The sequence below is a fragment of the Hevea brasiliensis genome, chromosome 1 (genome assembly GCF_030052815.1).
Source record: "Hevea brasiliensis isolate MT/VB/25A 57/8 chromosome 1, ASM3005281v1, whole genome shotgun sequence".
In the NCBI taxonomy this organism is placed as follows: Eukaryota; Viridiplantae; Streptophyta; class Magnoliopsida; order Malpighiales; family Euphorbiaceae; genus Hevea; species Hevea brasiliensis.
Genome location: NC_079493.1, coordinates 72,585,933 through 72,600,327, shown reverse-complemented (window position 1 = coordinate 72,600,327; position 14,395 = coordinate 72,585,933).

Below are 14,395 nucleotides of genomic sequence, written 5' to 3'. Positions count from 1 at the left end.
ATTTCTTGTCCAATGTCATCTCAGCTACAGTTGTAAGGAGATGGATGAGAAAAAGGTGTGAAGCCTATCTGGCACATGTGGTTGACACTAGACAGGGTAAACTTGACATGTCTGACATACCCATAGTAAGGGATTTTGCAGAGGTATTTCCTGAGGAATTGCCTAGTTTGCTACCAGAAAGGGAAGTTGAATTTGCTATTGAGATTATGCTGGGTACAGCTTCAATTTCAATTGCTTCGTATAGAATGGCACCTGCTGAATTGAAAGAGTTAAAAATCCAGCTGTAAGAATTACTAGACAAGGGGTTCGTACACCCCAGTGTGTCACCATGGGAAGCTCTGGTACTGTTTGTAAAGAAGAAAGATGGGACACTAAGTTTATGTGTTGACTACCGGCAGTTAAACAAAGTAACAGTGAAGAAAAAGTATCTGTTGCCTAGAATTGACGATCTGTTTGATCAATTGAAGGGAGCCGGTGTGTTTTCCAAGATTGATCTCAGATCAAGGTATCATCAACTAAGGGTTAGGGATGCAGATGTGCCTAAGATTGCATTTAGAACCCGATATGGGCATTATGAATTCCTGGTGATGCCATTTGGGTTAACAAACGCTCCAGCAGCATTCATGGACCTTATGAAATGTATCTTCCATCCATACTTATATCGGTTTGTAGTGGTCTTCATTGATGACATCCTGGTGTATTCCAAGGATAAAGCAGAACATGATGAGCATTTGAGAATTGTTCTGTAGACTCTAAAAGAGAAGAAACTGTATACTAAATTGTCCAAGTGTGAGTTCTTGTTGAATGAGATTGCGTTCCTTGGACATGTAATATCAGCTAAAGGGATTAGAGTGGATCCCAAGAAGATTGAAGCAGTGATTGAATGGAAGCCTCCTAGAAATACAACTGAGATCAAAAGTTTCTTATGGTTAGCTAGATATTATAGAAGATTTATAAAGGGATTTTCCCTGATAGCTGCTCCAATGACCAAATTACTACACAAGAATATGAAATTTCACTGGAATGACAAGTGTCAAGCCAGTTTTGAGAGGCTAAAGGCTATGTTGACAGAGGCACCAGTGTTAACACAGCTAGTGTCAGGAAAAGACTTCGTAGTCTACAGTGATGGCTCACATAATGGGTTAGGGTGTGTACTCATGCAAGAAGGGAAAGTGGTCGCATATGCTTCCAGGCAGTTAAGGCCACATGAAAAGAATTAACCTACTCATGATTTATAGTTAGCAGCAATTATCTTCACATTGAAGATATGGAGGCATTACTTATATGGAGAAAAATGCTACATGTACACAGACCATAACAGTCTGAAGTATCTGCCAACCCAGAAGGAACTTAATTTGAGATAGAGGCAATGGATTGAATTCCTGAAAGATTATGATTGTGTGATTGACTACCACCTTGGGAAGGCAAATGTAGTTGCTGATGCCTTAAGCAAAAAATCTATTGTAGCATTAAGATCTCTGAATGCCCAATTGTCCTTAAATCATGACGGAGTTATTTTGGCTGAGTTGCAAGTGAAGTCGAATCTGTTATAATAGATACAGGATGGGTAGAAGACAGATGAGAAATTAATGGCTATTATGGGCAAAATCACTGAGGGAAAGGAAACTAAATACGAAGTTAAAAAAAAATGGGTGCCTGTACTTTAAATAAAGAGTATGTGTACCAGATGATAAAAAGTTAAAAACCAGTATTTTAAGAGAAGCACATAATAGTGTGCATGCTATGCACCCAGGTAAGCACAAAAATGTACCATGACCTGAAACTTTGATATTGGTGGCTAGGTATGAAGAAGGACATAGTTGACTATGTAACCAAATGCTTGACATGTCAGCAAGTCAAAGCAGAACATCTAGTTCCATCAAGTTTTATACAACCCATAAACATACCTGAATGGAAATGGGACCAAGTCACTATAGACTTTATCAGTGGTCTGCCTCTCATTCAGAAGAAGCATGATGCAGTATGGGTGATTGTGGATAGGTTAACCAAATCAGCACATTTTCTACCAGTCAGACCTGATTACTCACTGGAAAAGCTAGCAGAATTATATATCAATGAGGTAGTTAGACTACATGGAATTCCACTTTCCATTATATCTGATAGAGACCCGAGGTTTACATCTAGATTTTGGAAGAAATTACAAGAATCCTTGGGCACACAACTCCATTTTAGTACGACTTTTCATCCTCAGATGGATGGACAGTCAGAAAGAATAATCCAGGTAAATTTTGAAACTCATTGAGTTATTACAAATAATAAATTGAACTGATAATGATAATAATAACCGAACATATGTGATAGGTCCTCGAAGATATGCTGAGGAGTTGTGTTATTGAGTTTGAAGGAAGTTGGGACAGATACCTTCCACTGACAGAATTTGCGTACACCAATAACTATCAAGCTAGCATACAAATGGCATCCTATGAAGCACTGTATGAGAGAAAATGCAGAACACCTGTATGTTGGACTGAAGTAGGTGAAGATAAGCTAGTGGGGCCTGACCTGGTAAAACAAACAAAGGAAAAGGTGAAACTGATAAAGGCTAATTTGAAAGTTGCCTCAAACCAACAGAAATCTTATGCTGACTTGAAAAAAAAGGACATCGAGTATGAAGTTGGCGAGAAGGTATTTCTCAAAGTATCACCGTGAAAAAAAGTGTTGAGATTCGGGAAAAAGGGAAAATTAAGCCCTAGGTTTATTGGCCCTTATGAAGTTATTGAACGTGTGGGACTAGTAGCCTACAGATTAGCCTTACCACCTGAGCTGGACAAGAAACATAACGTATTCCATGTTTCGATGCTCAGAAGATACAGATCAGATCCTTCACATGTCATCTCAGCAGAAGAAATTGTTGTACAACTTGACCTGACATATGAAGAAGAACCAATTAAAATCTTGGCACGAGAGGTAAAAGAGCTCATAAACAAGACAATTCCACTAATGAAAATCTTATAGAGGCACCACAATATGGAAGAGGCAACATGGGAGAGCGAGGAGATAATGAGGCAACAGTTCCCTCAGCTCTTCACATCAGGTAAATTTCGAGGATTTAGAAGGAAAGAGTTGTAACATCCTCCCTGTACGTCTTCTGCATGTTCTGTTGCTCCGGTGACCTATTGTCAGTCCGGGCAAGTCAGGATGTCTGCAACTATACTTTAGTGATAGTGAACAGACATATAATGAAGAAATAAATAAAAAGCAAATACAAGAAAAATTAAAGAAAAATAAAAGAGAGGAAATGAAACTAAGTTGAACGAGCCGGCACCGTAGCGATGGGTAACCGCACCGGGAAGTTACGACGAAGGCAATTGCCAACCCCAAGATTGCGGGGAGCCCTCAGAATTATATTTCGGGACATAATTAAAGGTTTATTGAAATGTAATTGACACTAGAAATATCGAAAAAAAAAAATTAATAAATTAGTACAAAGAAAAATGAAAATTCGAGAAATAGACAAAAATCGGTGTTACCGAAAAATCGAAAATATAACCCGAAGTGGGGCATTTTCATCATTTGACACTTTACCTTTTGACATAAATGTCCATTAAAAATAAGTGGTGTTAAATTTTAAAAATCACATGAAAATGAAATTATATATATGTAATTCAATTAAGGGAAATAAAGGGGATATAATTAGAAATACTAAAACTTGATTATTATAATAATATTACCATTATTAGTGGGGGTATAAATACACATGTTAAGGCATATTTCTCCACTAACTAACTCATTTCCTTCAAGCTTCCAACAATGGCCGATTGATCACTCCCAATTCTCCATTGAAAATTTTCCATGCAAAGCTTAATTCCCTCCCATTTTCAACATAAAACCATAAATTCTCTTCATTAAACTTGGTCCACACATCTTGGGAAGGAGATAAGTAGCAAAAAGGAGGAGATTTGGTGAGGTTTCATAAAGCTCAAAAAAAAAAGTTAGTGTCCAATTTTCCTTCCTTGCTTAGTTAAACTTTGAATTAAGGTTATGGTGAGTTGAATTGTTGAGAAATTGGGAGAATTGGATGAGTATTTGATGGGCTCACATTCAGTAGCCATGGAAGACTATGAGAGTTTACTTAATTCTACATGTAAATGATGATTAGGCATGTTGATTTAAGTAAATAAATGTATTAGAGTTTATTGGCATATGTGTGTTTGAAATGACAATTGAATTAAGGGTTTGAAAATGGCACTTTGATACTTAGGTAAACTGCCATGTTTGGCAGTCTATAATGTTATGAAATTGTATGTGAGTTTATGTAATTTATTGATGAGATGTGATGGTATTAAATTGTGGGCAGCATGTGTAGTTGCCATGGAAGTGTATGTGTAATATTGGTGTTGAGGTATATTGAATTTCGGTGGAAGTAAATGTTGAACTTTAATGGTGTATTGTGTGCATTGAGCCCTTGAGTGTTCTGCCCAAAATGCTTGCTGGAATTGTGTACAATATATATAGAAGTGCCATGATTGAATATTGAAATATTGGGAGGAGGAGGATTGTCAAAATTGAAAGTGAAATTTTCAAATGCAGGTTGTGTGTTTTGGCAATACCTAAATTAGGTTATAAGTGTAAAATTGTGAACCCAATTGGTATGAGGCCAATGGGAGGTGAAACTAGACACCAAATAGGCCAACTTTCATGCAGAAATGTTGCCAAAATTCTGCCTAGAAATTTACCTTAAAAATGACCAAATCCGAAATTGCAACCTTGCAAACCCAGATTTTTGACCATATGAACAATAGTCATTAAAATGACCATAACATACTCAAAACAGGTCCAAATGACCTGAAATTTTTACCATGGATAGCTTAGACATAGAGCTACAATTCTTATGAAGACACCAAAGCCTAGAAATGGCCAGAACTAAGTCAAATAGCTTGCAAAAATTCGGGTACCAAAACTGCCAGAACTAAATGTGACCTAAAATTGACCAAATTTTGCACTAAAGGTGCAATCTGTCAAGCTTTAGTCAATTGACCATATCTTGGTCTATACAACTCAGAATGACATGAAATTTTGCCAAAAGTTCAATAAGACATAGAGCTAAAATTTTGCTTCTTTGACCAGATGCTAAAAACCAAGAGAAATAGGACATTAAGCTAGACCAATCTAGCATACTAAAACTGAAAATTGATATTTACATACAATGATGCTTGAAGTAATTTGGCAATGAATGTCAACTTGTAAAAATAATAAATTGCACTATATTGGTAGCATATTGAATTACAAATTATGACATGTTGATGCTAGAATCAGCTTATCCATAATACCTAAAAAGGTCAACATTTACATTGACTTGTGAATTGCATGATAACTAGTAAACTCAAAAAAATGAAGAATTAAACAATTAATTTGTAATGTGCCCTAGTTTGCCTAGTTGACTAGTTTGGATAGGTTGGCATGCCAATAGGATTCTGACAACTGTTCTATAAATGACTTTATGTCATACTGTGTTTTTACGGCTTATTATGCCGCACTGTGGCTTTAATAGCCTACGGATTGACTATATAGCTTTTTAGCCACACTGTTTGCACACCGAGAGATACTTTGTAACCGATGGTGTGACGAACCGAGGTACTAGATACCCAATTCCAGTATATCCGTTTATTCAATCTAGTCAGTGTATAAGCTACACGGGCAGTTAATTTAAGCATTATTAAATTCAAATAGCTAAATTCAGTTTATTGACATACAGCACCACCAAAATTAGCAAAAATGAAAGGTTGACAAATAAAAGTAGAAACAACTGCAAAGAATATCGATGTCATAAATTCATAAACAATTCATTTACTTTATTTTAGTATATATTTCTTTATATTTGGCACCACTAAGCAAAATTACTTAGTGCGTTGCTTTTGTAACGCATAGGTATTGGAGACACAGCTAGACAGCCCAGCAGACCTACGATCTGGTGAGACATCAAATCTGCACAGGAGTCCATAGCCATCTACACTACACTGCATACATCGTAGGACTTAGGATCTTGTGTACTGATTATCAGTTGTATTTTGACATTTTGTTATGTAATTTTGTATATTCTAAAACTTTAAGGTTTATAATAATTTGTACATATTAAACTCCTATGGAGAGTGTTTGGATAAATGTAAATTATGATGGATTGTATTTTGAAACTATGAAATTTTGAGACTGAAAAATTAATCGGAAGGTTGAGATTATCATATTGAACTGTTTTTAACAGATTTAGAAGGACAGTTTGTCCAAAACACAGATGGCACCTTGCCGGATTTTTATTACTATTTTTTTAAAAAAAATACTAATTTTATTAAATTATGAAAATAGAACCAGTATAATATGAATTTTACATAAAAGACTTCTTAAATCAAATTGAATTCAGAAAATGAGATAATCACAGACTAGGTGCTCTAGCACGCCTTGCTCGGCTACACTGTAGACGGGTGAGGGGTGTTACAAACATGTTTTATATTGAGTTTAAAAATTATAGTTGTGCACCACTGAGTTCTCCACTCAGCAATAGCTTATGTGTACTATCCCAGGTAAGGGAAAAGAGAATACTACAGAGTAAACAGTGATATGGAATTGAGTTGGATAGTCTTCGGGTATATAATAGGTATACCCTTTGTAAATTTCATTTTGATGTGTTTGTAGCTATATGTATGTATGTACAGACAGTGAGCAATTGTAATAATATTTTAAGATTGTAAATATTTGTAATATTATTTTGAGATTTTATCCAATTGTAAATCTTTGTAATATTAACTTTTTCATTTTCAAGGAATGCCAATGTTTAAATTTCTTTCTAGATTATGTTAATGATGAAATATTTTTTATATATAATGGGAATTGATGACAATGAACTATATAAATTGTTACAGGTGATTTTCAATAGGTTTAAAAGAACTGGTTTTATATAGATTTAGCCGTTACCATGCAAAATTTCTATAAAATTTTAAAAATGCTAAATTATTTTTAAATAAATTTTATGGTATATACCTATCTTAAAGATACTTTAATAACTCTTTTGTCGTCATTTTGAAGGCATAGAAGCATGGATTTAAGGGCATTAGAGCATTGAATTATAAAATTTATTCTAGGGTTACATGCACCATACCAAATGAGTTATGTGTCTAGCCAATTTCTAATGCCTAAAAATATACCAAAACACATTTTAGCATGCATCAAAGATTCATTTTCCATCAAGAATTGAATTATAGAAGTTAAATTCATTAAACCCTAACTAAAAGAGGGATTATTGATTTCTAACCTCTAAGGCACAGAATCAATCAATCTTACTCCCTTATGGTGCTCCTAGAACTCCAAATGTTGCCCGTCTAGCTTATCCACCAAGAGCTTCACCAAGACTCACCAATGGAAATCCTTAAGCTCTTTTTCTTGTTTACCAAACAACTAAAATGAGATAGGCTTGCTTTAGTAAGGGTTAATGGATGTGGGTGTACTAGAAACATTTTCTAGCAAATTAATGCAAGATGAAAATGGAAGTTTGTCTTCAAGAATTAATTGAGAATTGAAGAAGAGAGAAAAAAACTCCATGGTTGCCGTCGAACATGAAAGAGAAAGGGGGAAGATCATTTTTTCTTCTTCTTTCTTTATTTATATACATAAGACAAATTCACTTAAATGCTTGCCACATGTCATGCTTGCCACATGTCATGCTAGGATTAAATCTCACTTTTGGAAGACTTAATCACATTAAGCCAGTTGTCAAAGCTTGATTTAATCTTCATTTTATTATCTTTCATGAACTAAAGACAAATGGCAAGCTTGTATGCTGCCATGTGTCACCATCACATGGTGCCACATGTTACCATGTGAAAAAACCAATTTGCCCTTATGTATATCCTTGAGTTCTCAATCCAAAATTATTATTTCTCTTCTTCCAAGTAATTTATATCACATATAAATAAATTAATTAATTAATCTCCACTAATTAATCTTACAATTAAATTCATATTTAAACCTTTTAAATATAAATTTATTTTATTTTATACATCCAATAACCTAGATTTGTTTCCAAGTCATGCTAGGGACTTTGCAATCTTATTGCAAACCAAAACTATTTAATTAATTAATTAAACTCTTTAATTAATCAATTAAATCATAATACACTTAGTGAATTGCTTGTGTAGATGTGTGACTTACTAGGCTCATTACTAATTGGCAATGAGAAATGATATTAACTCTTAATATCATTAGAACTCTTTCTTATCATAAATAATTTCTCTAAATTATTATAGGTATCTCATAGACCACGGTTGACACCTAGCATAGCATGCCATGGCCACCAAATCAGTAATAAGGAATACCTTAAATGAACCTTTGAACCATATGTTACCATGCACTAAAATCACTCCGTTACAAAATTTCAATTATAGTTGGAGTCATGGTTAATGTCAAACTCCATATGTTATAAATATTATGTTTTCTTTTAATTCTAATTCTTGATTAATTAGACTTTTTTGTTAGAAACTCTTTTCCGACTAAATCGACCTGTCCTGGCCAGGAACTTGAATCATCAAAAATAATTAAATGAACATAGGATTTTCTCCCTGTTAACTTAAGGTAACGGATCCCATCTTGATCAACACCTATCTCCATATATAACTAGTAGGAGCCAACACATGCCCATATACCCAACTATCTTGATCAACACCTATCTCCATATATAACTAGTAGAGCCAACACATGCCCATATACCCAAGCATAATATGAGTATGAAAGCAGTATCAAACTCAAACCACCTATATATAAGATAACTGTGTTATCTCAAGTCTAAAGATTATATGCATTGATATGATATTTGTGTTAGTAGCATGCCCTAAAGCATATCATTTAGTATGTATCTTGTACATGTTTTTATTAATAAAAGGCATTTCCACTTTTCCATTTATATAATATATTCATGTGTAATAGAAAAGGTCCATTGATATTTTGTTAGAAATTCTATTCTTAAGTTGTTAAGAATATGAGTGATAGTATTTCTAATACAAAGTATCATAAATAGGTTCACAATCGAGGATACTTCACAATAAGGACATGACTTATCCAGAAAGATTGTATTCATGTTTGTTCCCAAGTTATTTATATGAGATATAAATAAGATGAAATGGTGAGTCTCATGCCATATAAAAAACATGATAGGCACTTATACATGATAAGTAGGCCGAACCAGTGACACTTATGACAAGCACATGGAGTTTACTCTTGTCAATGTATTTTCATAAATCATATCAGTGCATATAATCTTTAGACCTAAGATAGCACAGTTATCTTGTATATAGGTGGTTTGAGTTTGATACTGCTTTCATACTTGTACTGTGTATGGATATATGGAGGTAGGTGTTGATCAAGATGGAATCTGTTCCTCTAAGTAAATAGGGATAAAATCCTATGTTTATTAATTGTTCTTGATGTTTCAAGTTCCTGGCCAGGACAGATAGATTTAATCAGAAAAGAGTTTCTGATAAGAAAATCTTTTTAATCAAGAATTGGAATTAAAAGAGAATATAATATTCATAGCAAATGGGGTTCGACATAAACCATGACTCTAGCATGAGTTGGGATTTTGTAACAGAGAGATTCTAGTGCATGGTAACATATGATTATAGGTTCATTTAAGGTAAACCTTATTACTAATTAGGTGGCCATGGCATGCTATGCTAGGTGTTAACCATGGTCTATGAGGTGCATAAAATGGTTTAGAGAAATCATTTATGATAAGAAAGAGTTCTGATGATATTAAGAGTTGATATCATGTCTCATTGCCAATTAGTGATGAGCCTAGTAAGTCACACACATATACAAGTAATCACCAAATTAAATATGATTTAATTAATTAATTAATTGAAGAGTTTAATTAATTAATTAAATAGGTTTGGTTTTCAATTAGATTACAAAGTCCCTAGCATGGCTTGAAACCAAATCTATATTATTAGATGTATAGTATAAGTTAAATTTATATTTAAAATGTTTAAATATGAATTTAATTAATGAGAAATTAATTAATAGAGATTAATTAATTAATTTATATTGGATATAAATTGATTAGAAGAAGAGAAATAATTATTTTGAGTTGAGAACTCAAAATTAAGACACAGGGGCATTTTGGTCATTTCACAGGGTGACATGTGGCAACATGTGATGGTGACACATGGCATTACACATAAGCTTAGCAAATGTTTTTAACCATGTAAGATGATTAAAATTAAGATTAAATATAGGTTTGACACTTGGCACAATGTGATTAGGTCAATTAAACCTAGAACCAATCATAGGGTGACATGTGGCAAGGGTTTAAGTGGTGACCTAGCTATATAAGTATTGTTATGAAAAGAAAAGAATACAACCAACAACTAATATATTTGGTGCCGCCATCCAAGAAGCTCTCTCTTCTCTTCATCTTCTCCTCTCATGTATTCCAAGAGATTAGCAAACAATCTCTTGAATTAAAAATACTAGAAATTGTTTCTAGTGTCCTGTTTACATCTTTAATCTCTTAAAAGGCAAAACTTGTTTTTCTAATTAATAAAAAAAGCTTTAAAAGCTGTTCAAGGGCTACCATAGGTGATCTTGGTGTGGACAAGCTAGAGGGATAACATCTGGTGTCCTGAAGACGCATCCCAAAGGCATAAATACGCTGTAGTGCATCAAGAGGTTAGTGTATTTGTTCTTGATCTAATCTAGGGTTCTAAAACTAATCTGATTAATTCTAAAATCTTAAATGGCAAATACATATCCAAAAACATATTAAAAGAGTTTTAATATATTGTTTATCATTGAAATCAAATAGTTAAAAATAAATCTTAGATGATGCATGTGACCCTGGGTGAAAATTTTTGAATTCAATGATATAAACTTGTATTTTTCATGCTTCCGCTCCTTCAATTTGATAATGCATTGACAAGAGTAAACTCCACGTGCTTGTCATAAGTGTCACTGGTTTGGCCTACTTACAATATATAAGTGCCTATCATGTTTGTTATGTGGCCTGAGACTCACCACTCCAACTTATTAATATCTCATTTTAATACTTTGGAACAAACATGATTATAATCTTTCTGGATAAGTCATATCCTTTGTGAAGTATTCTCGATTATGAACCAATTTATGATAATTTGTACCAGAAATACTATCACTCATATTCTTAACAACTTAAGAATAGAATTTTTAACAAAATATTAAAGAATCTTTTCAATTACACATAAATAGATTATGTAAACAGAAAAGTGTATTGCTTTTTATTAATGAAATATGTGCAAGATACATACAAAATGATATGCTCTAGGGCATACTACTAACAATCTCCCACTTGCACTAGAGTCATTCATTACAGTATCTTAGATCCATCTTCTCAAGATGTCGGTTTAACTGAGCTTGTGACATAGCCTTCGTGAATGGATCAGTTGGATTTTCGGCTGATGCTATTTTCTACATGGCTGCATCGCCTCGCCCAACTATCTCTCTGATAATGTAGTAGCGCTTTTCTATGTTTTTGGATTTCTGGTAAGACTGGGGTTTCTTTGCCTAAGTGACCGCTCCATTGTTGTTACAGTAGAGAGGAACTGCTGATTTAATGGAAGGAACTACTGCAAGTTCTATCATGAAATTTTTTATCCAAATAACCTCTTTTGCAATATCTGATGCAGCAATATACTTAGCCTCTGCAGTGAAATCAGCAGCTGTACTCTGTTTGGAACACTTTCGACTAACTGCACCTCCATTACAAATGAACACAAAGCTAGAGATAGACTTTTTATCATCAATATCTGATTGAAAATCAGAATCAGTATAACCATTCAATTGTAGGTCACCACCTCCATAGATCAGGAATAAATCCTTAGTTCTTCTCAAGTACTTAAGGATATTCTTGACAGCTATTCAGTGTTCCAAACCTGGATTTGATTGAAACCTGCTAGTCAAACTAATAGCATATGCGATATCCGGTCTAGTACACAACATTGCATACATTAAACTTTTGATAGACGAAGCATATGGAATCCTAGCCATTTTGTCTCTTTCTTCTGGTGTCTTTGGAGATATCTCCATAGAAAGATTGATACCATGTCTTACTGGTAATAATCCTCTCTTCGAATCAAGCATGTTAAACCTTTTTAACACCTTTTCCAAGTATAGACTTTAGGATAAACTAATTATTTTTTTCGCTTTATCTCTATAGATGTGAATTCTAAGAATATAGGTTGCTTCCTGTAAGTTTTTCATGGAGAATGTATTTGACAACCATACCTTGATAGTTGTTAACATACCTATGTCATCGCCTATTAATAAAATGTTATCTATATATAAGATAAGGAAAGTGACAGCACTCTCACTAACCTTCTTATAAACACATGGCTCATCCACATTTTTCACAAAACCAAATGATTTAATGGATTCATCAAAACAGATGTTCTAACTCCTCGAAGCTTGTTTTAACCCATAAATAGATTGTTTTAGCTTGCATAATTTGGAATGATCTTGGGATTCAAAACTCCTAGGTTGTTCCATGAAAATGTTTTCCTCAATGTTTTCATTGAGAAAAGCCATTTTGGCATCTATCTGCCAAATTTTATAATCATAGTATGCAGTTATTGCTAACAAAATCCTAATGGATTTAAGCATGGCAACAGGCAAAAAAAGTCTCCTCATAGTCAATTCCTTGCCTTTGGCGAAACCCTTTCACAACCAGCCTTACATTATAAGTCTCTACCTTTCTATCAGAACCAATTTTCCTTTTGAAAACCCATTTATTACCTATAGGTACAATACCTTTAGGTAGGTCAACAAGATCCCAAACTTAGTTCTTATACATGGAATCCATTTCGGATTTCATAGCTTCAATCCATTTAGAAGAATCTATATCTGATATAACTTCTTCATAGGTGAAAGGATCATCTCCATGATCTGTTTCTTCATGAGCAAACAACTCTTATTCATCTTTATGAAGAAAACCATATCTCTCTGGTAGGTGAGATATTCTGGTTGATTTACGAGGAATTATTATAGATGTTTCATCAATAGGCATAGGTTGACTAGATTAATCTATATCCATCTAATTTGTTGGTTGGTTAGAATTCTCTAATTCTAACTCTATTTGCCTTCCTTTGTCACCTTCTTGAATAAACTGTTGTTCAATAAATATGGCATCTCTACTTACGACAACCTTTTGTGATGTAGGCAAATAAAAATAATATCCAAAACTTTCTTTTGAATATCCAACAAATCGACCCTTTTCTGATTTGATTTCCAATTTATCAGTCTTCAGCTTCTTAATGTAAGCTTGATAACCTCAAATTTTAACATGCTTAAGACTTGGTTTTCTTCCATGCCATATCTCATAAGGTGTGGAAGAGACCGATTTAGATGGAATCATATTTAGAATATGCAAAGCTGATTTTAATGCAAATCCCCAAAAGGAGATTGGCATGTCAATATAGCTCATCATGCTACGTACCATATCTAATAGGTACAATTTCTCCTTTCAGATACACTATTTAATTGTGGTGTTCCTGGAGGAGTCAGCTGTGAAATAATGCTACGCTCTTTCAAGTATTCATCAAATTTAGTACTTAAGTATTCACCTCTACGAGAAGAGTTTTAATACTTTTCCCATTTGGTTTTCTACTTCAGATTTAAATTCTTTAAACTTTTCAAAGGATTCATGTTTGTATTTCATTAAATACAAATACCTAAACCTTGATTTGTCATCAGTAAAGGTAATAAAGTAATGAAAACCGCCTCTAGCCATTTCCTTAAATGGACCACATACATCACTATGTATTAGTTCTAAAATATTTTTAGCTCTTAACCCTTGTCCAACAAAAGGTGATCTAGTCATTTTGCCTTGAAGGTAGGATTCACAAGTTAGAGTAGGTTCAGAACCTAATGAAGATAAAATCCCCATTTTCTCCAGCTTTGCAATCTATCTTCTGCAATGTGACCTAATCTTAAGTGCTAAAGATGTTTTGTACTGGAGTTGATTTTCGTTATGGTGTTACAATCATTTAGATTGCTTGCATTCAATTTGTATTTATTATTGTTATCCAAATGATAAAGTTCATCATGCATATAACCCGAGCCAACATATTCATTTCTAAAATAAATATTACAAACATCATTTGTGAACTGAAATTCATAACCATTTCTATTCAAACTAGATACAAAAATGATGTTTTTAAAAGCATCGGGTACATATAAAATATTATTTAAATATAAAACATGTCCATATATGTATAAAGATTTAGATCCTATGGCTAAAGCTTCAATAGTTGAGCCATTGCCAATCCGGAGTCTAACATCTCATGCTTACAAGTTGCTATTGCTTTCCAGTTCCTCCATATCAAAAGAAATGTGAGAACTCGCACTAGTATCTAAAACCCAA